At 38.8% G+C, this 27,327-nt stretch overlaps 1 pseudogene; it reads right to left on the minus strand.

Annotated features, from left to right (window-relative positions):
- The window catches only part of LOC128484064 (SUMO-activating enzyme subunit 2-like), a 67,112-nt pseudogene extending 42,299 nt beyond the window's left edge, over nt 1–24,813 (minus strand).
- Between the last annotated feature and the right edge of the window lie 2,514 nt (nt 24,814–27,327).

Here is a 27,327-nt window from a genome sequence, read left to right on the forward strand (position 1 = left end):
GACAAGAAGGTGCTGCCATATTGCCCTGAGTTCAAGTTAGTGTAAAATGACAGCTGTGATGTCCTCTTTCCTGATTGGAGGATCAGGGAGAGGACGTTTTGGCAGAAGTTCCTGCTGGGTTATGTCCACAGAGATGCTGACAAAGATAGCAGATTGAAGATAGAATAAAAGATAAAAAGATAGAGGATGCTGAAAAAGAAGTTGCGGAAGAGGAAGTGGTCGGCAAAAGAGGAGGTGGTCGAAAGAGACGGTAGAGAAACATTTATAGAGCGTGAGAGAGAGTGAACGAGAATGAAAGTGTGAGAGTAAATGTGCGCACAGGGCAACAAATAAAAATGACCCAGAATTTTTGACCAAGCTGAATAAGCAGGGAATATACTGTAATTTGTCACCCCAGAATGAATGAGCCAAAAATGAACTGAAACATTTAGCTGAATGTTTTTGTTTTCCATTTGTACATGTCTTGTAAACAGGACAAAACAAGTAGTGCATAATATAACAAATTGGGCTGACAGAAACACAAGGTAAGGAGGGCCCTGTTCAAATGATCTTTCATATTTCAATGTGGTACCACCAGTATATGTTACTCTTTATATTAAATTATTTCTGGTTTAGAATGTGTCTTGTAACATCTGAATTGGGATGCCAATGTCTATAAAAGCCATGTAAAAATGCCCTGATGGCATTCATTTTTGAGAATGCTGTTAAAATCTTCCTTGACAGTTTACCAGCTCTTAAATCTGGACAGAGGATAAAGCCAACTCAAGAAGAAATGCTTCAGGGACCTAGTGCGATACATCCACAAAGATAATCTCTGCATCCTTTTTTAAAACGTAATGCAGCAGATAATCTGTTTTGACGTACAAATGCTGTGTAAGGGAAGAGCCTCTATAAATCTACCTTTCAGCTATTATGAATCTTCTATCTATTCCACTCAACACGAAAAGATATATGATTTTCTAATGCTATCTATCAGGGGATATTCAAGACTAGAGACATTTGTATGAAGCCTGAGACACTTTGGGTTCTAAAGAGAATGACACTGTTGTATTGGAACATTTACCATTGCTACTGGGTGTTTCACCTTGTCATCCTCGATATGCATTCACATATTAATTTCAAACTATCTTAGCATATTTGATGCTGCAGGGCAAGGTTCTACCTTGTAGAGCAGTCATGCTTCCAAAATTGTTCATGTATTATATAAACTAGAAAAAAAAAAGTTTTGAAACTACGTATCCTATATTAACAACGGTTTCATACATTATTTATTCCTTGTTACATATTTACAAAACCTGACAGGTTAGTGAAACCATAAGAGAAAGTATTCATATGATACATTAAATTCTAGTTACCAGGCCATCTGGCAAACTGGGCAAATGCCCAGTAGGTTGGGGGGGGGGGTTTGTTTGGAATGATGATGCTGCACAGTTACATTTAAGCTTTTATTAAGAGTTTACTGTGTGGCAGTCAGCTGAATACATCATTCATCAACCGCTGTCCTAACAGTGTCAGGGTGATTTTCACCTTTAGTATGGCCCTGCTTGTTATATACTATTGGGGTTTAATGTGGACCCTGATATGCAACAGACCTGTTTCTTCTGTGGTGTGTTATAGCTGATCACTTCTTTTTTTTTTTTTTTTACCTTATGTATAACGAAACCACTTAACATTCAATACTTTGCAATCAACTAATTCAAAAGAAGATTTATCTCCTGGAACTAAAAAAATAGGGTAGTTCTTGAGACAAGTACGTCTAGTACATTAAGTCAAGCGACTGCTATATAAAATACATTCAATACAAGTTCTGTAACTTGCATGCAGTCAAAAGTGCTGCAAAGTTCAGCACTTTCATATTAATATTGTCAAAGACAATGTGCCACTTACAGAACAGACTTTCACTTAAATCATTATCCTTGATTTACTACAGGCATGGAAATCTTTTAGCAAGATCTGTAGTGTCCTCACATTTTCATCTAATAGCAAGTGTTTGTAATGCAGTATTTCACGTTAATAGACAAATTGCAGCAAAAAAGTAGTAAGTGCACGTGGAAAATGTATTAAAAGGGATGATCCATGCCAACTCAATTAAAAGTATATGTGTTGCCTATAATGCCAGACCGTTTTGCTAAGTAACTAATAAAGTTGGCGCACAAATACAAATTGCTATTTTTTATTGTTACTTTAATCCAGGACATTAAAAAAAACACATCACATTACTCAATGAGTAAATCACAATAAATGCATCAAAATGTGAAAAAGCTGTAAATTGTTCAAGGAAAAGGGAACAGAACATGTAAAACTATATGAGGCTTTGCTATAAACCATGATAGTAGAAAAAAGTCATTACGAGATAAATTCTCAATAAATTGTGTGGTTATAGAGATTTATTAATGTTTTGTGGGCAATAATTATATACAGTAGTATTCCTATATCAAGAACAAAAACTGCCATTTTCTATCACATTCCCCTCAACTTCCTAATAAGCAAGAGAAGAGTCCTCTTTTCATTCTGTACCACTGGGTTTATACTTTCAAATTTAATATTTTTATTATTTATAATAGCCCCATGGAAAATGTTGTAATTTGTGTTAGTAAGTTATTGCAAAATAATCAACAAAAACTAATTAAATTTTTTTTGTATCTGTAATCTACTATACTTTTTTACTAAGTTTTTACTAAGACTGAAATTATCTGCTACACTCCCATTAAAATCTTTAAAATATAGCCCAGATGTAAGTTTGGCCTTTTAAAACATTGTATTTTGCATTTGATGTTTGATCTTGGTTTATGAGGCAAACTCCAGCGAGAAGGATGTTGAAACACTGGGGAGAAACCTGATGTATGAACTTGTTTGTACAAGATACCGCATTTGATATCTGATTATAAGATGACCCCCGCCAAAATCTGAATATTAATTTAGGAAAAAAAGAAAAAGCCTGAATATAAGATGACCCTATAGGAAAAAAGTTTTACTAATAAATGTTAATTCATGTAAACTATTTTTTTTTTAATTAAAGCTATGATTGAGAAAAATATTTTTTTGTTTTTATTTCCTTTTATTTTCCAACCTGCCCTCCAGTTATGCACATCTGCCCCCAGGCTTGCCACTCTGTCCCAGAAATGCCCTTTACCCCCTATATGCCACTATACCCCATGATATGCCTTTTAACCCTCTATATGCCACTGTGCCCCATGATATGCCTTTTAACCCTCTATATGCCACTGTGCCCCATGATATGCCTTTTGATCCCCTATGTGCCACTCTGCCTCCAGAAATGCCTTATGACCCTATATGCCACTCTGGAATTTAGGGGGTAAAAGGCATATTATGGGGCAGAGTGGCATATAGGGAGGTATAAGGTATTTCAGGAGGCAGAGTGGCATATAGAGGGTTAAAAGGCATTTCTGGAGGCAGAGTGGCATTAAGGGGGTTAAAATGCATATTATAGAGCACTCTGCCTACAGAAATGCCTTTTGCCCCTATTTAACACCCCCCCTAAACTTACCGGTGCTTCTAACTCCCTGGTGTGTAGTCGGGGCAGCGGGTAGACGTCTACGTGATTCACGTAGGCAACTTCCGCTACAGCCCGAAGAAGGTGCCGTTAGCAGCAGGGCCGGCCCTTTTTAAGCGCTTTTTTTTAAGCGGAGGAGAGGGGCGCCGAGTGGTTTTCACTTACCCGCTCGGCGCCCCTCTCTCTCTCCTCTGCGGCGGGTCTCCGTGCTCTGCCACGGTGCCGGCTTGTAATGCTGAGCGCCGGAAGTGACGTCAATTTACGGCGCTCAGCATTACAAGCCGGCACCGTGGCAGAGCAGGGAGACTCGCCACAGGACTGTTTAAAGGTAAGTCCCGGGGGGGGTTAGGGTAGATAATGGCGTCGGCGATGTTTAAAATGCCGCCCCCCCTGGCGTCGGCGGGGGGGGGCGGCATTTTAAACTTCGCCCCAGGCGGCATTAAGTCTTGGGCCGGCCCTGGTTAGCAGCGTGGTTGTCTGGGTCCATCGCGAATACACCCTCTGGCTGTCAGAGAGAATTCCCCGCAACGGTGCGGGGAACTCTCCTCTCTGACTGCCAGGGAAGGTCTGCACGATGGACGCAGACAACCCCCGCTGCTAGCAGCACATCCTTTCGACTGCAGCGGAAGTTGCCTATGTGAATCGCGTAGACATCTACCCGCTGTCCCGACAACACACTGGGGAGTCAGAAGCACCGGCAAGTTTTGGGGGAAGGTTACCAGACAGGAGGAGCCAGGTCCCCTGCAGCGCTGCGGGGATCTGGAACTTAGTCTCATAGTCAGACCTATTTGAGGTCCGATTATAAGACGACCCCTATTATAAGACGAGCATTTGCTCTGAAAAAAACCTCGTCTTATAATCGAGCAAATACTGTATTTTAAAATCCTTCTTGTCACAAGGAGGATGCATTAGCATCCGGTTGAGTAGTTGGGGGAAGGTGTTTCTGGATTGATATCCTTGAGGGATAGCTATAAGGAAGAGAGGAATTATATCCACAAAAGAAAGTGGGAGGAGTTTTAAGTAAATGGAAGGAGACAGAGATAATTAAAAGTAGGTCATTAATAGAGGAACAGATTACAAATCTAATAATGTTGAATGTGATACATGTCAAACAGTTACAAAGACACGTGTCCTGTTTCAGGTTGTATACCTTTGTGTGAAATTACACCAAAACTGTGCCAGTTCTGCTGATGTCCTCTCTCCCCCATTGGAGGGATGGGGGAGAGAACTTTTGTCTCTTTTTGAAGCTCTGACATTTTGGCGGAAGTTTTCCTGATGGTTGCAGATGACCTATAGTGCAGACGAAGAAAGAAGAGTGAAGGAAAAAGAGTGAAAAGAGAAGAAAGGATAACAAGAAGATGTGAGACACAAAAGCGCAGCTGTGAGACGTGAATTCAGTTGGCTGAGACGGTAGGGAGACAGAGAGCATGAGAGAGTCAACAATAATGAGAGAGTGAGTGAGAGTAAATGTGTGCGTCGACAACAAATTTCATTTCGGAATTTGAATGCCCCCTGAAACAGAATTGATTGTTGCATGCAACATTTTTGTGTAAGGCCATGTGCAGTGTACAGTGTGTACCTTCCAGATTTCTTCTATTTTTGCACATTTGTCACACTTTAATGTTTCAGATCATTTAATTAATTTTAGTATTAGACAAAAATAACCTAAGTAAACAAAAAATGCAGTTTTTGAAATTATGAGTTAGTATAGAGAAGGAAAAATGCTATCCAAGCCTACCTGAAGCTATGTAAAAAGGAAATTGTCCCTTAGCTACTAAATCAACCAATTAACCAAGTGTAATTGATAATTAGGTTCAATTTCATTAGATACACCCAGGCATGATTACTGGCAGCACTGTTGATACATCAATTAAGTAGAACCTGTCTTGCAAAGTAGGCTAAAAGGTCTCAAAAAGGAATACATAATGCAGCAACCTTCAAGAACAGATGAAGAACACAGTTATTGACGTCCATTAGTCTGGAAAGGGTTCCAAAGCCATTTCTAAGGCTCTGGGACACCAGTGAACCACAGTGAGAGCCATTAGCTACAAATGCAGAACATTAGGAACAGTTGTGAACCTTTCCAGAAGTGGCTAGCCAACTAAAATTCCTCCAAAAATTCAAAGAGAAGAATAACATATAAAGAACTGCAACCCTCACTTAAGGTCAGTGTTCACGATTCCACAATAAGAAAAGAGACTGTGCAAAAATGGCATCCATGAGAGAGTTTCAAGGCAAAAAAAACCCACTGCTGACCAAAAAGAACACAAAGACTCATCTCACATATGTCAGAAAATATCTTGATGACCCCCATGAATTTTGGGATAATATTCTGTGACTGATCAGTCAAAAGTGGAACTTTTGTAAGACATGTTTACTGTTACATCTGGCGTAAAGCTAACACAGCATTACACACAGGGCCGGTCCTACCATGGAGCAGAGTGAGGCAATTGCTCCAGACTGCACTTTTGAAGGGGCAGCACTTTGCCATCCCAAGCCCTTTTTTTGTTAAAGCGGAAGAGAGAGAGAGGGCGCTGAGTGGTTTTCGCTTACCAAGTTGTCAGTACCCGCTCGGCGCCCCTCTCTCTTCTCTGCGAGCCCTCTAGCTCTGTCTTGGTGCCGGCTTGTAATGCTGAGCGCCGGAAGATGACGCCATTTCCGGCGCTCAACATTACATGCCGGCACCGAGACCGAGCAGGGAGACTCGCCGGAGGACTGCGGAAAGGTAAGTACAAAGGGAGGGGGTAGGGTAGATAATAGGGAGAGAGGGAGAGGAAGGGTAGATAATAGGGAGGGAGAGGAAGGGTAGATAATGGGGGCGGCGGCAGAGGAAGGGTAGATAATGGGTGGGGCGCCATTTCAAACTTCGCCCCAGGCGACATTATGTCTTGGCCTGGCCCTGATTACACAATAAGAACATCATGCCAACATTCAAAAACGGTTTCACTGCTTCAGGACCTGGACAATTTGCCTTAATTGATGTACCATGAATTCTGCTCTGTATCAGAAAGTTCACACACAGTTGGGTTATGTAACATGACAATGATCTGAAACAAACAAGCAAGTCCAAAAATAAAGAAACTAAAGGTTTGCAGTGGCCTAGTTCTGACAAATTCGATTGAGGTGCTGTGGCATGACCTTAAAAAGGCAGGTAATGCTCGAAAACCCTCCAATGTGGAATTAAAACAGTTTTACCATGAAGAATAGGCCAAAATTCCTCTACAGGACTGGAAAATACTGATTGCCAGTTATCACAAAAGTTTGATTGCAGTTGTTGCGGCCAAGAGTGGCATAACCAGTTATTAGGTTTAGGGAGGCAATTACTTTTTCACATGGGTGATAGTAATTTAGGTTACCTTCAATAAATTGTGTTTACTCACTTTGTCTTTTTCTTGTATTTAAATTAGTTGGATGATGTGAAACATTAAAATGTGACAAATAAGAAATCAGGACGGGGCAAATACTTTTTTCACAGTATTGTACTTTGTGTGCGCATAAGAAAAAAAAAATAAAGACTTCAGATATATATACTATGACCCATCTGACCTGGATAACAAATCTGGTCTACATATGTATAGTTTGTCATGAGACATAAAGCATAAGTATGACAATTATTTTGTTTGTTTGAGGGATCCTTTGTATTGAAAATGGTAGCATTATCCTAAAACATTCAGCACTGTTCATTTGAAAAAAAAAATGACTTCTAGACTACTGCTTTAATCTTGGTCTTGCACCATTGAAGCCATGATCTAAATGTGCCCTGGTGTGTCACCAGCTGATTTTTCAACATCCCCTCAGGGAATGCATCATGTACTCAAATTTCAATTATAATTTAAGTGCTCATCTTTTTCTGCAGTAATTGGTACAGTTGCTTTATCTAATAAATGATTTTGAATCTAATTGACTCTAGATTTATCACACAAATGTCAAAGCCAAACTTTACTGTAATAACCTATTATCTCCATTGTTCTAGTTCAGTGGACCTACAGGAACACACTGATAATAATCTTTGCAATAATGCACATAATGTTAATGAAAGCTGCCAAACAGAGATTTCCATACAAATCTTGGCATTTTAATAAAAAAAAAATTAATTTCTATATTTTATTTTATATATACAGTATTTTCCGGCATATAAGACGACTTTTTAATCCGTGAAAATCTTCTCAAAAGTCGGGGGTCGTCTTATACGCCGGGTACTGAAACTTACCGAGCCAGAGAATCACGACTTCCCACGAAGCCACATATTTCTAGGGGAGGGGTGAGCGGAGAGGCCGCCTCCCCTGGGTCGGTCTTCAGGGCCGCGCCGAGGTAGGTGCAAGATCTTGATCTCCCCAACTAGCCCTGATCAACGGGTGCCTGATGAGCAGGGATGGTTGGGGAGATCATGACCTCCCTCTAACTAGCCCAACATTAGGGAGCTCGAGGTCTGGCACCTCAGACCTCGGCTTCAGCGCTCCCTAATCACTACGCGCTGGCTATTGATGCCGAGCACGGGGATGGCGTCATATCCCAGGGCTCGGCATCAATTGCCAGCGCGTAGTGATGAGGGAGCAGTAAAGCAGAGGTCTGAAATGACAGACCTCGTGCTCCCACAACTGGATGGAAGATAGAAGATAAGGTAAGAGATGGGGAGAAAGGGGTGTAAGTGCAGTGTATGTGTATATATATATGTGTGTAAGGTCAGTGTATGTGTATGGTCAGGTGTGTGCAAGAGCAGTGTAGGTATTTATGTGTTTATAAGCTGGTGTGTGTGTATATATATATATATATATATATATATATATATATATGTGTGTGTGTGTGTAAAGGCAGGGGTGTGTGGTGAGGGCAGCGTATAAATGTGTATGTATGGACAGGCGTATGTTAGTATCTGTATATATATATATATATATATATATATATATATGTGTGTGTGTGTGTAAGGGCAGTGTATGTATGTGTGTGTGTGTGTAAGGGAAGTGTATGTATGTATATGTCTGTGTATGGGCAGTGTATGTGTATGGACAGGTGTGTGTATATGTGTGTTTGTAAGCTGGTGTGTACGTGTATATGTGTGTAAAGGAAAGGTTGTGTGAGGGGAGTGTATGTCTATAAATGTGTGTGTGGACAGGCATATGTTAGGGAGAGCTGACCCACCCAATTCAAGCAGGCTTTGTATACAACAACCAGCCAATCACCGGTAAGGTACATCGCTTGCCATGATTGGCTGGTTGTTGTATACTGGGTAGAGGGGTAGTCTTATACGGCGAGTATAGCCCAAACTCTATATTTTAACTGGAAAAGTTGGGGGTCGTCTTATACGCCGGAAAATATGGTATATATATATATATATATATATATATATATATATATATATATATAATATTATAGTATATTATATTACTGTATATATATATATATATATATATATATACACCGTATTTACTCGATTATAAGACGACCCTGATTATAAGACGACCCCCCAAAATCTGAATATTAACTTAGGAAAAAAGGAAAAGCCTGAATATAAGACGACCCCAAAGGAAAAAAGTTTTACCAGTAAATGTTAATTCATGTAAACTCTTTTTTTTAATAAAAGCTATGATTGAGAAAAAGATTTCTTTTGTTTTTATTTCTTGTATTTTCCAAACTGTCCCCCAGTTACGCACATCTGCCCCCAGGCTTGCCACTCCAATATGGCACTGTGGCCCATGATATGCCTCTTAACCCTCTATATGCCACTGTGCCCCATGGTATGCCTTTTGACCCCCTATGTGCCACTCTGCCTCCAGAAATGCCTTATACCCCTATATCCCATTCTGGCATTTAGGGGGTTAAAATGCATATTATGGGGCAGAGTGGCACATAGGGAGGTATAAGGCATTTCAGGAGGCAGAGTGGCATTAAGGGAGTTAAAAGGCATTGTATAGAGCACTCTGCCTCCAGAAATGCCTTATACCCCTATATGCCACTCTGCCATTTAGGGGGTTAAAAGGCATATTATGGGGCAGAGTGGCATATAGGGAGGTATAAGGCATTTCAGGAGGCAGAGTGCTCTATTAAATGCCCCCTTAACGCCACTCCAGAAATGCCCTATGCCCCCATTTAACACACACACACCCTATAACCCCATTTAACTAACACACTCTCTCTCTCTCTCTCTCTCTCTCCTCTCTCTCTCTCTCTCTCTCTCTCTCTCACCCCCTCTCTCTCTCCCCCCCATCTCTCTCTCACCCCCCTTCCCCCGCTCTCCCCCCTCTCTTACCGGTGCTTCCAGCCGGGGCAGCGGGTTGACGTCGCCTTCTGCTGCAGCCGGAAGGAGGTGTGGCTAGCAGCGGGGGTTTGTATGCGTCCGTCGCGTATACTTTCCCCGACTCTGACAGTCGGGGAAGGTCTATGCGACGGACGCAGACAACCCCCGCTGCTAGCCACACCTCCTTCCGGCTGCAGCGGACGTTGTCTACGCGCATCGCGTAGACGTCAACCCGCTGCCCCGGCAACAAAGCAGGAAGCACCGGTAAGTGTGTGTATGGGGGATGGGGGGGGGGGTCGGGTGAGACAGGAGGATCCAGGTCCCCTGCAGCGGTGCGGGGGATCTGGATCTTAGTCTCCTAATCAGACCTCTATTTGAGGTCTGATTAGAAGACGACCCCGATTAGAAGACGAGGGGTATTTTTCAGAGCATTTGCTCTGAAAAAAACCTCGTCTTATAATCGAGCAAATACGGTATATACTGAGCAACTTGGCCTGGGAGGAACAGGGATTTCATTGGTTGATGACTAATAAAGTTACTCTTACAGACCTTTAACTCCTGGCACGATCCTACATTCCTGTTAACCTCTGCTATGCTACGAAGACTTAAGGTAGGCTAGAGGCACTGACTTGTATGGGGAAAGGTACCAGGGAGATTAGGTAGTAGATATTTATGAAGACGAAGACAAACATGAAGAATTCTTCATGTACGTTTACCCGCCGCCATATTAGTTTATTCGGTATTCGGTTTGAACAATGAAAACGCAACATTTGTGTTGCACAATGCACAAGTCTAGTGAATATCATGTAAATACCACCCTTAATGTTGAAACATTTGCGATCGACTGGTGTGCCACTCTTTAACTGGCTGGTTTGGGACATCAGAGATCTCCCTTGCAATGGGCCTAATTACACTTTGGGAGTATGTGTAGCTAGTGCAGTCTCTACAGTAACTTTATCTGGTGCTGCACGTCCACCTGAGGTGCTTAACAGGGCAAATGCTGGCCATGAAGTCAAGCCTAGGGCAGCGACTACCAAAACACACCTCTGAGTGTATTGTTAGTGACAATCCATGTGTTGGTGGAGCTATTAACTTTTCCCCTTTTTCCACTAAAGATGCCCTTAAAAACATAGTACTCTAGGTGATTGCTTTACAAGAAATCATCCCCGAGGGCACCAAGAACCATGTAAGCAGACATCACTGTTTAAAAAGGCTGAAATATTGAATCTCCTGTATAGTTTTACAAATGTACATTATATAAATGTTTGTGTATATTTCTGTTTGTAGTGAGAAGCAGTTTTATTTCTCAGAGAGCTTAATGGCTATTGATGATCACTGCAACATATGTCTGCCCATCTATCAAAAAATATTGTTAAACTTCTCATTTAATATTATGGATATTAAGTCAACAAGCAAATAGTATACTTTGTATAACATTCTAAAGGAGCTATAGCAGCATGTACCAAAATGGTTAAATAACATTTTGGATTATAGAGCTCTTGTAATTGTGCCATGAACAGTTATTATAAAGTAAGCTGTCATTACACATACTCTAAATATATGCAAAAAAACCTCACTTTTATATTATGCAATACAAAAACCCTTCATCTTTCGAGTAGGTGTTTAATTTCACTGAAAGTACTTTCCAGAGAAAAGGCAAAATGATAAACAAAGCACATTATTATGGAAAGATGAAATGTATTTTTATTACTAAGGTAAAAACTTTGCTATTTCAAAAGTTGTAATCAGAACTTTAAATACTAGAAACCTGTCACAGTAAGGAAGATTAGCTCCGCAGATTACAGCCATTTAGTAGATTTGCAGGGCCAGTCCTGCTATATAGAAAAACTTGATGGGCGCTTAGGGCACTGACATGTAGAGGGTGTGTTTAAGTCTTCAAAATGACCTTGATAACAATTGTGGAAAAACTATAAATGGTCTTATATTTGTACATGTTTATTAACACTTGTCAAATACTTCAAGTGGTTCTACCTTTGCAAATGATTGATGTAATTTATCCCTGTAGGAATTATGTGTATTCATGTTTACCTTGTCACATCCTTGTTGTGTTTGGTACCAAACTTCTGTCCATGATCAAGCCACAGCATTTATTGACAAACACAGGAAAATTAATATTATTGCCTTGCTTACTGCAAACACACAAACACATTTTTAAAGTGCCAACATTATCCCCTACCGCAGTAGTTGGCCTACAACATCACTCACCTAGCTTTGAGCAATTGCCTACTTCCTCTAACCACCCAGTTGTAACCGACTCCAGCTAGATAGCACCATAGTAGAATAAGTCACAAACATAACCACCCTAAGCACTACTCTAGAACCTTGCATCATGGTGTGACAAAACTGTGTCTATCATTTGTACCTAGTGGGCAGATGGGAAGTTCTCACGGTTGTGGAAAAGTTAAATCCCATTGACCTCTGAAGCCCCTCTCTCTTAACCCAAATCTCTTTGGTTCTTCCTTGCTGCATCAAGAAACCCCAAACCTCCCCTGCGTTCCATCACGAGGAATTACTTTTCCATAGTAACCTTGTCTGTTAGCATTTGGACAGGCTGCTTATTTTGTACTGTGCTACCAAGAAAAAGTACAAGAACCCTTTGGGGGGGGGTCCCCCCGGGTGCCGCTCATCAGGGGGGTGCCATTCATCAGGGGGGGTGCCACCACGCACGCGCCCCTCCAGAGACGGACAGTATTGTCCGCCGCTAGAGGAGCAGGCTCGTTTGGGGAGATCAAGGATCTCCCTCTAACCAGCTTAAAATCAATCAAGGGAGCGGGAGGTTGGTATTTTTTTTATGAAAGCATATTTTTTTTGCATAGTACTGTATATATTATACATAAAATATATTAACCTTTTTATAAGTAACATTTTGTTTGATTGATAAATAAAATACTGCAGGTATAAAGTGCACTCACCATAATATGCATCTAACCAGTGTTATAACGCATCAAAAGAATCAGCTACTCTGTAGTAGACTCAATGTGTGATCTGGTTGATTGTCATGTTTGCTGAGTAATTGGACAATCTGTTAGAAAAGAAATGTCCTGAATAATTGGATTATCTGTTCAGAACAGTAAGGACCTGAGTAATTGGACAATCTGTTAGAAAAAAAGAAGGTTCAGAATAATTGGACAATCTGTTAGAAAAAGAATTGTAATGTAATAGGTGACCCATTCAATGCCAGACCATTAAAAGACATTTGATGCAACAATGTGTTCAGCAGGCAGATATATCATTGTACATGTGAAAATATCACCTAGTGTCCGTTAAACACCTATATATTGGTATAACAACTGCCCTGAATGAAAATTGTATTTACACAGAAGGGGTCTAGAAAGATTTATTTTGTGTCAATTTTTTCCCATGACAAAAAGGCTCACCTCCAATTAGCATGTGATTTTCCAATATTTTCTACTTTTAAACTTAAATGCTATTTTGTAAACTTTTAATTTTCTAGTAAAGCTATCAAACTTGAGGCATATGGGAAATAAAAAAAATTGAGATTTTAGAAAAGAAAAACAATAGTATGCATCCAGAATATGATTTGTAAATCATACTTGGCCCATGTTTATTAACAGAGATTCATTATTTCAGTCTATAGTTTGATTGATACATTTATCTCCAACATTTAATCCATCCCCTTGGGTCTATTTACTTAACTGAGAGTCCATGAGAGTTGGCTTAATTCGCCAACCAACTCATATTTGCACTCGCAAAGAAATCACACAGAAAATATGCATATATTTGACTGTAGGAGAGATAAGTTGAGGCAAAGATGAAAAAACCTTTTTAGGCCCCATCCAGTGTTGACAGTGATGCCCTTGTAGGGGAGATAGAGTGGGAGGTGTATAGTTGGAGCCTATACCACCATGTTGTATTTTACTACCCCTGCCCCGCTTTGCACAGGTCTCTAGAAGTTTGTCACTCAGGGTATATATATATATATGTAGAGGTGGTAGTTTGAAAAGGCATTAGGGGCTGACTAGGCTTCAAGCCCCCTTGATATCTTAATTCCACAATTTGTCTTTGATGCCACTGTACTTGCAAGTATTTTCCCTCAGTCTCTGCTTGCTCATGTTCTCTTGGAGATGGTGTGAGCTAGTCATGACAACTTGGGACTTTGAATCAAACATAATGGTTGTGAATTATTTATGTGAGTTTGGCAACAACTTGAGAGTCACACGTTGTAATTTCAGTGCTTATTTCATTTTCAACATGGTAGGCAGAAATTGATCATTTCCACTAGCTCTTGACAATCCGATAGTTGGACCTTGTGAATTCAGTGAGCTTTTAATAGCTTCTGCCTTCAAATCCAAATAAGCATTTTCCTTCAATTTTGACGTGACAAACATGCATATTGTTATTTTTTCTTTTCATTAAATGCTACCTGTGTTGAGTTTTGCTTTTAAATATTTAAAACAAACCTCCAATTCCTTCCTGGATGATTCCATTAGTCCCATTAGGATGCCCAACCTCTGTTTCTTAAAAGCATTACTTACTTACATTCTCCGTTTGGTAAATCAGACATACTGTGAGAGCATACTGTATAATTTGCAAGAATTTTTAGAGAATGTTTACACTTAAAAAGAGACATCTAAGAGGGGATCTGATAAATTTGTACAAATACATACAAGGTCAGGTACAAGAAAACCAGTCATGCCACTGAATGTGGCCCGCAAGGTACTTTGACACTGAGTTATAGTATACCTTTGTGAATCTAAAAACACACTGTAGCTAATGTTTTTAAATAGTACCAAGTTTTGGTATTGCTTGACTTCTTCATGTGAAGGGTATTAATTATATAAGCTTTTTTTCATAACAACTCAAATTTATTGCACACAATTATGGAACTTAAAGTCAAAGACCATAAAATAACATTAACAGGAGCCAGAGAATTATAACTCACATAAATGTAACTTCTCATGACAAGCATATAGACCTTTTCAAAAATCAGATGTGGCTTCTGTATACACCCCTGGTTCCCAAATCCTGCTAAAAAAATGACAACTAATAAATATTATTATATTTTTTAATTAAAATTATATAGAATTCTCTGATTGCATATTCCATATAATGAGATCCCTGTTAATCGTTAAATAGAATTAACACATGCTGATTATAAGATGTTGTTATAATGTTACATTAATATGATAATAATCAAAAGTTATTCTGTTTTATATGTATGGTAATATGGCATTATGCTCACAAAAAAGAATGAGTGAAAATCCTATGAGCAGGTAACAAAAATGAAATTTTTAAATACAGCTAACCCTTTAACGTATTAGAAGACAGATCACTCCAATAAGATAACTCATATTGAACTATCAATTTAAATAAAAACATAAGGCACTGGAAATTATCTAATTGCATTAGTGGCGTGAAAGACAAATTTGATTAGTTTCAAAAAACACATTTTAATAATTGTACAATCCATTGCAATATAAAATATTTTATCATTTTCTTATATAGCGGTCTGCAGTAAATACTGTCATGTTGCTATGGATGAATGTAATTTAACAGTTTTATTTAACTTACTCAAGTAAAGCAAAACAGAATTTCCAAAATAAAATTTCCATGTTGATTATTTCTGCTATTTATTTGCGTAGAATACAAATGATGCAAACTGTAATTCCGTTATGTTTGCATATTCCTTTATGTTATTAATCCAGGTTCTTTAACCCTTTAAAATTCAGTGAGTGAGCCAAGACCCAAATTTATGTAGATTTTTGGAGTCTTTAAAATTTTTGCTTAACAGAAAATGGTTATTTCTACTTAAAAAAAAAATATGATATTTAGAAGAAAATGAAAGAGAGACTAAAATAAATGCCCTTGATAGTATGATAGTATTAAATCCTAGCAAGATGAGAGGATGGCATGCGAAAGCTTCCTTTTAGGTAACTGTGCCTTTAGCGACCTATCATTGCTTAAACAAGACATTTTTTCAGTGATGTATTTAGGTCAGTAGGGGCTCACAACCTACCTCTGCATCCATTATCCTCTCTGCACACTACCCGTGCCCCATCTCAGGATTATTGTGAAAGGTACTAGGGCATCTATGCTGGCTAGGCACAGACCTCAGACCATAGGGTAATTAGACCTCATTAAGCACTAACATGCCAGAACCTGCTGCCTTAGGCAGTATGCCTCTGGGTCTGTGGGAATCATACTAGATTTTAAGTATTAAGCCGGAATACAATTTATTATTAGCAGAGGTTCTTGATTGACAATAATACTGATTTTTAACTTGATACAGTATGCTGTGCCATGGAATATTTTCTGCTTTTCTTCCTTATGTCCACCCCAGTCTTAAGAAGATTACCAGTCATCCATTGTGGATATCTTCTATTTTCTACTACAGTGTGCTTTAGTATCTGAGAAGTCCTTACAGAGATATAATTAGAGGAGTATTATTTCTCTATATATTTTGCATTCGGTTCTGTTTGTTTCTCTTATAAGTAAGTTATTGTTTATGTATTTTAATAGATACATGTGCTTGTCTGCGTGGGAGAAGAATGAGATTTTTTCATCCTGTAACTTCATAGTTGTAAAAGCATAAAGCCACACTTTTGAGCTTCTGTCTTCATATTTAAAACAGCGTTTTTCTGGTGAGCTGTTGCAAATCATGTAGGTACTGCATTTGAATTGGCACATATACATTGTGTATTTCTTTTATTCTATTTTGCCTTCTTTTGGATCAACAGCAACAAATTAACAGATATAGGAAATGCTGAACTTGATGGACGCATGTGTTTTTTCAGCCTATATAACTATGTAAATATTACATTCTACCTGTGTTGATTTTTGACATATTTAAATCATACTTACTGGTTAATGCCAATAAACCCACTAGGATGCCCAATCATGCTGGATGGTTCTTATAAAAATGTACATTCTCCATTTTGGGACTACAGTCTGGTGAGAAGAAGAAGTACTAGAAATGGTTTAAGTGCTAATTGCAAAAGACCTATACAAAACAAGTCCCATGGCCATGCATTTTCTTAAGAAGAAAACGCATTACTATCATTGATGTAAACTTAATGCATACACACATTTAACGTAATTTTCAAAATGTTTGTAGTCAGTGTAATAGAGATGAATGGTTTAATTTAGCACACTGAAAATAATTTAAAAAAATAGAGAAGAGTAATCAATATAATGTGGGTTTCTTATTATGTATATTATATAGATATTATAATACATATTAATGATATACCCTATAGACATACGAAACAATGTGGCTCAATAGAACAGTCAGAACATAAGAAAATAATAATGGCATTTAAAGCATATAAATCAAAGGGATCAGCACCATTTATAAAATCAAAAGATGCAAACAAAAATTGCAAAAGGACAATTGGCCCAGGGATCAAACTTTTAGCAAGGTAACTACAGATCATGTCAGGCTAACTTAATTGGATTTTATGAAAAGGTAAACAAAAATATGGGCTAGGATCTTTCAGTATATGTTGCTTATTTAAAAAAAAAAAAGGTTTAGGCAACACTTTTTGCACCCGGATTGAAAACTAGACTTGCACAAGGCCCAAAATATTTTTTTTTTATGGACAATGAATTCTGTTATGCTTTTTTTTTATTCGATTACAAAATTAATTGCCCCAAAAACGTCTCTCTCTCTGTTCTCTAGTCCTGTCTGTGCCCTCTGCACCTTTCCCCTGCCTTGTATCTGCCCCTCCCCAGCTACTTACTATTTACTTGCGCATTCATATTTGTACAATTTGTTAAATTCAGCTACTCGTACGAAGACAGGAAAACAAGACCAGCCTCCCCACGAATCGGACAAAAATAAAACAAAAAGCTCACACTCTCACTTTCCCTACCTTCTCTGCGACCACATCTACTTCTGCATCTTCTTCTTCATCTTCTGTCTTCTCTCTTCTCCATTCTATCTTTGATCTGGTATCTTCTTTCTTCGTCCACATCTCTGCTGACATAACCTGGCAACTTCTGCCAAATTGGCAGTGATGTGGTGATGTCCTCTTAATCCTCCAAACGGAGGAGAGGATGTTACCGCAAGTGCCGTAATTTTGCCCTCAATGAACTGAGTTTTAAAAAATATTATTATTAAGCTTAGTTTTAGAATAATCTGAAATAGGATTTTTCCAATATAGATATGTCTGGCATTGCAATGGTCATTTTGCATCTGCTAGTACTTAAGAAGCAACACCTGTTAGATTTCTTGGCATCTGAATGCTTACCACGTGTACCACGTTACCACTTTGAACCTTGACCATATTTTCTGAGAATGCTGCCAAAAGTGCCAATCATAGCTTGTTTAAGCCTGCCTGACCCCAGAAAAAGTAACACATTGTAATTACTGTCAATCATGCCAGAAAATGTGTGAGAGGAAGAGATCATCTCTAGCTTATCTATAGCAGGAAAACGAATGAACAAAACACAACTAAATTTTGGATGGTTTGATATTTGTTTTTGTTTGTTTTGTTGGGTCCCTCCTCTTTATCAGAAATTTGTACAAACACACAAAACATGCAATATTCTGTAAAAAAAAAAAAAAAGTTTGTATGAATCCAAATGCACAAAAGACTTGTTTGGTAATGGAAAATTTTCCTACTGGACAAAAGTGATTGGCAGAGTTCGTTATGGTTGTGTCCTAGACCCTCTATTATTTGATGTCTTTATCACTTATATTGTAGTGGGTATTGAAAGCCATGTGCCAGTGATGACGATACACAATTAGATAAGGTAATACATTCTGAACAAAACATTACTTCTCAGCAAGGAGAATAGGTCATATTGGAAAACTTGGTGACAAGTTGGCAGGTGAGATTTAATATTGACAAAAGTTTGCATTTTGAGAAAAGAAATAGATGTGTAAATTATGCCTTAAATGGTGTTTTAAAGCAGACGAAGAAAAAAGACACAAGGAGCAGAGGACAAAAAAGAAAACAGAAGAACAAGAAGATGCAAAAGAGTGTGGAGCGGTGAGGCAAGAAGACAGGGGCACAGAAGCGCTCAGTGGAGAAGGTAGGTAGACATTTAGAGAGAGCGTGAGAGAGAGTGAATGAGAGTGTGAGAGAGAGTTGGTGAGAGTGCATGAGTAAAAGTGAAAAAAGCAACTAAATTCAAATGAAAATTCTGAGTTCTTTGTTTTTTTTTTATTTAAATTTCCACAAATCAGAGTGCACAAGTTTAATGTATATAGTGCATTAACAAGGCATTGGCTGTTCAACAGTATTACTACATATCCTTTCTATAATTCTGGTACTTTTTATTCACCTAAACAGCAAACACTAGCCTTTGATTGGAAAGCTCCACATTGTATCATGCCCAGGAATAATATTTAAGGGGACATGAAATGAGCCATAGACAAAGCTTAGGGTCATCATGCAAACCAATTTTGTGGTCACACAAAACTGGATGAAAGTTATAGCAGCAAACTTACAGTACTGTCCACACATAACCAAGCACCCATCAGATAAGGCAGTATAAGACTCTACATATGTCATGGAAACTGTTCCTGTCTTTGTGTAGCTACATTGATTATACATAGACAACCAAATACCCTTCTGAAGGAAAGGGGCCCCACGCAACAAGTGACCCCCATCTGAGCTCCCACATCACCCAGCACAAGTAAGCAGCAATTGGGAGCATCTTGCCCCAGGGGCCCCAGGAAATGCTTCTGTTAATTGTTAATCGGCACATAAGGCGACCCCACAAACAGGTACAGAGGTGTCTGGGCTCCAACCACAGTCTCATCTAGCTGTTGAATTTGATAAATTATTGACATGTATGTCAGGACTGTAATTGTGACTGAATTGGTGATTAAATAACAGGAAGTAACCATTACAATCTCCACTGATAAACGTAAGAGAAATATGCAGAAATACTATAGGAATCAGTGAAGTCATAATAAATAAATAAATTAGATGTATAGGACTGGCTCATGCAAGAAAAATGAATGAATTTGCGGCAGGCTGGGGTTATATTTGCACATACATACCACTGAGGACCCCTAGTGACACTCATATTATCTGTAATTATACGGACCAAGGTTCCAAAAAATCAAGAAAAACAGAATCGTGTTTATCTTTTTTGCAAGTGCTTAAATGTGCGCATCACTATAAAAGTGTTTGTTAAAATGGAATTAAGGAACAAAGCTGAGGTGGAATTGCATGCTGTATATTATTTGATTTCATACACTGCCCACAACTGCGTCACATTAAGTTTAATGAGGCAACATTCCCATCAAACTTTGCAGCAGAAATGATTTCGATGGGAACCTGCTACAGATACAGAATCTTAAATATGTGTTCAGATCATTCAGACAGCTACTTTGCTATTTTTATTGCTTCCCAGGCAGTCTTTTTTAATGGAAACTTTTTACTTTGTGTGCTTCATGACATAACCCTTTATGAAACCTCTGAAAACCCTGTGATGAAATTTTAATGTGTATAGTTTTCAGGAAGCAAAATGATGTGAGAAAGCTCTTGACAGGGTGATAGCAGAAAATTCAGACAGAAAAAGATTTATGCACAGTTTTGGAGAAAATGTTAAAATGAATGCATTTGATAGCTGACCCGAGACGAGTCACTTATTTTACTTTTTTTTTGTCTAAAAAAGCACTTTAATCATTTTAACATTTATCTATTACATTTTTGTGTTTGATCTATTATTAACTACTGCAATCCACCGAGGCAAGAACATTAGCTAGGCTTTCATATAAAAGACGATGGTGGCTATGTCTTCCCCAATCCCTGTTCTTATGTTCTCATGCACTGATGATAAGATATCCAACTGGGAATGTCAAAGGCATATATATTTTACAAGAAATCTTTACCATTTGCTTTTATGAAACTTTTAGTATGTTTTTTTTCACACTGTGGGTACCTTAACAATAATGAATAAGAGATAAGCAAAGACAATATGCTTGACATTCTCATCCCTAGTTCTTGACACACTATAATTCATTGGCTGTTTTGTAATTGATAGCTGACTTAAAAACACAATAACTTAAAAATTAACTACAATGTACAGTGCAGTGTGATAATTTATGCCTACGATGCAAGGATGAGTTCTAATGTTCTCTAAACAAAAATGTAAGTATTTGATTAGTTACATTTATGAAGAAAACAGAAGTCTAGGAGGGATGACAAATGTTGGTGACACGTCTGTATATATTAATAAGCCAAATAAAATTTCTACTGTATTATGATTTCTACTTCCTCTAGACTACAAGGCGCCAAATCGTTCAGTACAACCAGAACTCATATGAAATTGTAGAAGGATTATGCCAAATTCATAACAAAATTATTATTTAATAAATTGAATTTGTTTGCAATTCTTAAGTTCTCAAAATAACAATGGAAATCCTTTACAACTGTGCATTAGATTGACAAGATGTACCTGTTTTCAGTGACAGACGTAGGATTAACACTTATATTTAGAATAATGCTTCCCCATGTTCCATGAAGACTCCCATCATACTTGATCTACTTGATGGTTTATGTAACAGCTTTTTGGAAAATAGTACATATTTAAGGTTATTCATGGGTAGGTATATTCAATGCATTTTCCTTTCATATGATCCTTAGTGAAAACGTTAATTGAAATGTTTAGGTATTTGAAAATTGAAGATAAACTACAATTACAAACTGAATAAACAACTTATTTTTCATAACATCAGGGTTTAAAGTGTCTTATCTTTTATATATAGCTAAGTAATGGTTCCACTTGACTAGCATTCAGCATTCATGAAAAATCTTTTCTGTTTCACTGCAATTGCATCTAATAAATATACTATGAATCTGTGTCACCATTTTGTGGCCTTAGGCCATTTGTGATTAATTGAAGGCAAGACATCCACAAATGGACTAGTTTCTTGGTAAGTAGGATTTTATATAATCCCAAGTAATTGGTAATTAGTCTTAATTGTCCAATAAGCTTAATTATTTACGGTTTAATTACAGGTGATATTCCCTGTTCCCCGAGGCTCTGTTGGTTAGCACCATAAGCCAACCTGTTCATTACCTGCGACGAATACTTTGCTTTCACAAAAGGCCTTTTTTATATGGCTTTTATAATCATTTGGACACAAGCGGGGAGAATTGTTTTATTCACAAGCACTTTATTTCATAAAACTGCATTTACTAAATACAAAAATTTTAAATAGTATATATATATATATATATATACTGGATATTCACAAGAATAACCAAGAATCAGAAATTTCTGATTATCCATATCTACAGTTTTACTGCATAAAGTCTCCTGTTTTGAAAGGCAGTATTATAACCGTAGTTGTGGTGTAATAAAACAATCTGTGAGTTATGAGAGCGGGTGAGAAGACAAGGAGTCACTAAACTGTAATTAACTGCCTTTGAAAATCATAACCGACTCTTCTCCTTTATCATTTCCTCCCAAATGACATCCACAATTCATTTTCATGATTTCATCAATGAATATGACAAGTAATTTGAGGGATAAATATTATGGGTAATGATTACAATTCCTAGCTTGCTGACTAGGTCCTAGCACTTAGACCACACATTGTCGTGGCATTCTATCCTTTTTTTTAAATTAACAATACAACATTTATTTGAATCTGAATATTAATTTAGGAAAAAATGGAAAAGCCTGAATATAAAAGTTTTACTAGTAAATGTTAATTCATGTAAACTATGTAAACTATTTTTTTTGTTTTTATTTTCCAACCTGCCCCCCAGTTATGCACATCTGCCCCCAGGCTTGCCACTCACAAAAGGCATATTATGGGTCAGAGTGGCATATAGGGAGGTAAAAGGCATTTCTGGAGGCAGAGTGGCATAAAGGCAGTTAAAAGGCATATTATAGAGCACTCTGCCTACAGAAATGCCTTATGCCCCCCATGCTTCTGACTTCCTGGTCTGCAGTGGAGGCAGCAGGTAGACGTCTATGTGATTCGCGTAGGCAACTTCTGTCGCTGCCGGAAGGAGGTTCCGTTAGCAGCGGGGGGTTGTCTGCGTCCATCGTGCATACACCCTCCGGCTGTAAGAGAGTTCCCCCCAGCGGTGCGGGGATCTCTCCTCTCTGACAGCCAGGGAAGATCTGCGCAATGGACGCAGACAACCCACGCTGCTAACGGCGCCTCCTTCCGGCTGCAGCGGAAGTTGTCTACGGGAACCGCAAAGACGTCTACCCGCTGCCCCGACTACACACCAGGTAGTCAAAAGCACCGGTAAGTTTGGGGGGGTTACCAGACAGGAGGATCCAGGTCACCTGCAACGCTTAGTCTCATAGTCAGACCTATTTGAGGTCTGATTTTAAGATGACCCTGATTATAAGACAAGGGGTATTTTTCAGAAAAACAAAACTTGTCTTATAATATAAATATGGTATGTTTAGCCAAAATAATTAGATATACTACAGGTCTTTGAGCTAAACCACTTACAAAACACATTTTCACAAGGGAAAAAACATTAACATACGTGCTACCTGACATAAGAAAGCACACAATTGTAAGAAATGTAATAAAAAAATCTGGGTTTGTCAATGTAGAAAATGGAGCCCATGCCTTTTGACATGAGGTCTAGTCCTGGACATTAAACATACCCTAATGAAAATTGCATTATGCAATAAAAAGAGAAAACAAATGTTGACCAGGAGCATGTAATCTTGCAAGAAATTGTCAGCACGAAGTCTGCTGCCACTATGAATGCCAAATTCTGATGGTTGTTTGCATCTGTTCCTCCAAAGTGCATAGAATGGTTCAATCTTCAATCTGAACATCTGGTGCAACCTTGCCCACTTTCTCCTTTAAGATCTTGTCTTGTCACATCAACACTGTCACCTTCTGAACATTTAACTATGACCTCAGAAGACTTGTGCAGACATAACAGTTGGAGTTTGGTGGATCCAATGAACAAGGCACAAGTAGTTTCTTCTGTGGGTTTGGCTGCTTGTTCAAGAAAAACGTTCTACATTGATCTAGGTTTCTGGATAATATCTTCAAAGCTTCAATGACGATAAGCCTTTATATTATGGCATTAGTAGCAATCACAGCAATGTTTCCTGCCATTGACTTATATCAAATCTACTTTTCATGTTCATGCTGACGATGTACATTCGGAGGTTAGCAGCAGCAGTGACAAATCATCCTTATGCGACATAAGCTCTGCATCATCTCCCTTTTCAATGGTTTAGGCAAACAACTGGACTCAGCTCTGAACACCCAGAACCTGCTGATCCTTTAAGCCAGGTGAAGAGGACTCCTGCTGCTCTTCTGGGAATAGCTATTGTCTTTATTTTCCATTGAAGCCCGGTCCAGTGGCAGTGATTCTTTTTTGTTCCTCCAAAGTTTATCCATTGTTAGACGGTATCTAATATAATCTTTGAGCTATGTTGAACAGCTTGATGGGATCATGATCAGTGGATTTTGCCTATTGCTTTGTTGGTACCGTCTTTATGTTTCCATCCTCATTAGAGATATTGGCTCTCTCAGCATCTTCTTTTGGTTCCCAGGTGGCCTCTAGGTCTGCTGTGTCTTGGGAAACTTACGGATTAGCATCTCCCTCACCAAAAAGTGGTTGAACAGGTGTTTAGCCTATACGATGCAGTGGATGGGGGTGTTGCAAACTGTACATCTTGGGAAACTTTCTGAGCAATTTTAAGTGGCACTTGTAGCACTCTGATAATGGTGTCCTGTCCAAGGTAGCCAGCTACGCCGCCGTCAACATCGTCTGCCAGACACATCCTATTCACATGGTTTCACGCAGCTCTTGTATGCAAGGCATTCATGACTGTGAACTGCCTAAAGAATTCCACATTGTAATCACGGGTTGTGATAAGCTGTAATGTTTGCTTTTGGACAAAACTGCAGGATGCTCTCCTTGGCGACCAGAGCCTTTGACCTTCCAGATTTGAAACAAGAACTGCCTGTTGAGGTTGCTGATATCTATAGTGTATCCAAGTCAATCACGTTCAGGTTGGTAAATCCGGTCAGCACCAAGTTCTTGGGTAACTCGCAGCCAATGCCTCCAGCTCCCACCACCGAAGCCTGAAGCAACATTACTCTGACATCCGACACACAGAGCATTATACTACTTTCTATTACCACATTATATTACTATTAATTCACAAATAAGAACAACTGATAGCATTTTTGGATTAATGTATCCTTCAAATATCTTATTAAAAGGTTTTTACAAGTAACCTGCAATATAATGTCTATTGATTTTAGTAAAGTATTATTGGATGTAGTTGCCATTTACATTGTGTGCTCTAAATGTATATTTTCGTCCCTTCTTTGCATTAAATGTAACACTTTACATTGTGTATATGCCTTAAATGATTGCTCCTTTAGTTTATTGCCACTTCAAATGCAAATGTATTGTCATCTGCTAAACTGTACATTTTGTTATAGATTGCTTAGAGTATATTTCCGTATTAACCCCTTAATGACAAAGCCTGTACATGTACGGGCTCAAAATGCATTGTTTTCAATGGGTTTAGGGATCGCCCATTGCCCTTGAACTGGCTCTATCACCAGTTAGCATACCTAGAAATGTTCCACGCTAGGTTATCCAATGCTCTCCTAGCCTCCAATGATTTCAGGAGGCCTTATGGGGAGTGTGGCTAGGATTCAACAGAGTGGGTCTAGCTGTGCATAGGGGCAGAGCTAGCCCCAGAAAGTCTTGGGATGGGAAAGTGGATGGGAAGTGGGCACGGCCAAATGCTGCTCCCCTGCCTGGAGAAAGAGGAAAGTGACCCAGACATCTGAGAAAGCAGGGCTCTGTATTCAGTTTATTAACTATAACACTGTGCTGTAACTCTTGTTGGAAATACCTTAATAAGTCTGCATCTGCAGCCCCTTTTTATTTTACACAGCATAGAATTAAGTGCTTTACTAAAATTAGCAGAAGACTACTGTACCTAATTAAGCACTGTATACAATCAAGAAAATAATCACATTTATTTCACCTTAGCTTACAGTAGAAAATGTCAGCTGCTTTGGGTGCTTGCAAAATGGTAGACATGTTTATGAATCCAATTCTCAATGTTGATAAGTACATGTGCAGTTTATAGTGATAAAAATATTTCAAACAATGCATTCCAGCTTCCTTTCCTTGGCATTTTGCAGTAATAACTTATGTTTAATTTAAACTTTAAGCACTAACCTGTACCATAACTAGTCAACGTTCTTTGTTTATTGACAGCCCTATTTTCTAGCCTATTATCTGCTTTTGAATAATTACAATACCCTTCTCTTACGCAGACCTAATATAATTATGTCTTGCTTTAATTATCACCTTCTTCTGCTAGAAAATAATTGATGTACACACTTTTTATGTGAACCTTCTTTCCTTTAAAAAGGATTTTAAAAATTGCCAAAACATATTGCATTTTAACGCTAATTGTAAGCATTTTACAACAAACTTTGAAAGAGACTAGTAAAGACATGGCTCTCACATAGGGCTAGAAAGGGCTAGATGTTTTTTTTTTAAAAGATAACTGTATATAAATGAAGAGGGCAATCTTTATATTTATTGAGGCCTAGAACAATCTCCCTCCTCATGTCACCCCCTAGCCTCATTATACCTGAGTGTGATGTGGTGGAGGTATGTGCAGTAGCCAGGATTTTTTTCAGGATATATGTTTTTCATATATTAGCAAATATCCCAAAAATGATTTGGACAAATTTTGGTTAATTTTTCGCCCATTTGTTTTCAGGCAACCAATTATGTTCCCTGCCCATTCTCTTTGCCTGAAAATTCAGGGGTGTTTTTAATAATTTGTGGCCTGGTGTCCACATTTGCTCACACACTCTCACTCTCATTCTTGTGCACTCTCTGTCTCAAACTCTCTAAAAGTTTCTCTAAATTGTTTTGTGACCACTTCCACTTTCAAAGAGAATAGTGTGAATGAATGAGGGCCCATGTATTTTGGATGAAAATTCTTAGCTTTTAGCTTTGTTTTCGTCAGATTCACGGGTGGGTCTGGCCTCGTTTTTGTGGCTTCGTATGAATCATCAATTTTACCAAAATTCGGTGAATTTGCATGATCTACTACAGGGTCATATAAAGTCAGTAGCGTACCTAGCGGGGGGCAGCACATCAGGGGGGCGCCACGGGCTAGGGTGACCACATGTCCCGGATTGCCCGGATCCCTGGCAGCCTCGTCACTTTTTTTTTTTACGCGGAGACATCAGTCTCCTTCACGAGGCCTCTAAGTTCGTCGCAGTGCCGGTATTTCATGCTGAGCGCCGGAATATGACGTCATATTTCGCCGCTCAGCAGTGAAACAGCGGCAGAGCAGGAAGCAGCGGCAGAGCAGGAAGACGGAGGCGTCGTGCTCCCAAGGCAGGACTTCTGGAAGGTAAGTCCAAAACCTTTAACTACAAAGAGGGAGAGGGTAGATAGTGAGAAACAAGGGAGAGGGGGTAGATAGTGAGAAGGGATGGGGTTTATAGTGAAAAGGGAGGGGGTAGATAGTGAGATGGGGTAGATAGTGAGAAGGGAGGTGGAGGGGGAAGATAGTGAGAAGGGAGGGGGTAGATAGTGAGGAGAGGGGGTAGATAGTGAGAAGGGAGAGAGAGGGGGTAGATAGTGAG

The sequence above is a fragment of the Spea bombifrons genome, chromosome 3 (assembly GCF_027358695.1).
Source record: "Spea bombifrons isolate aSpeBom1 chromosome 3, aSpeBom1.2.pri, whole genome shotgun sequence".
Classification (NCBI taxonomy): Eukaryota; Metazoa; Chordata; class Amphibia; order Anura; family Pelobatidae; genus Spea; species Spea bombifrons.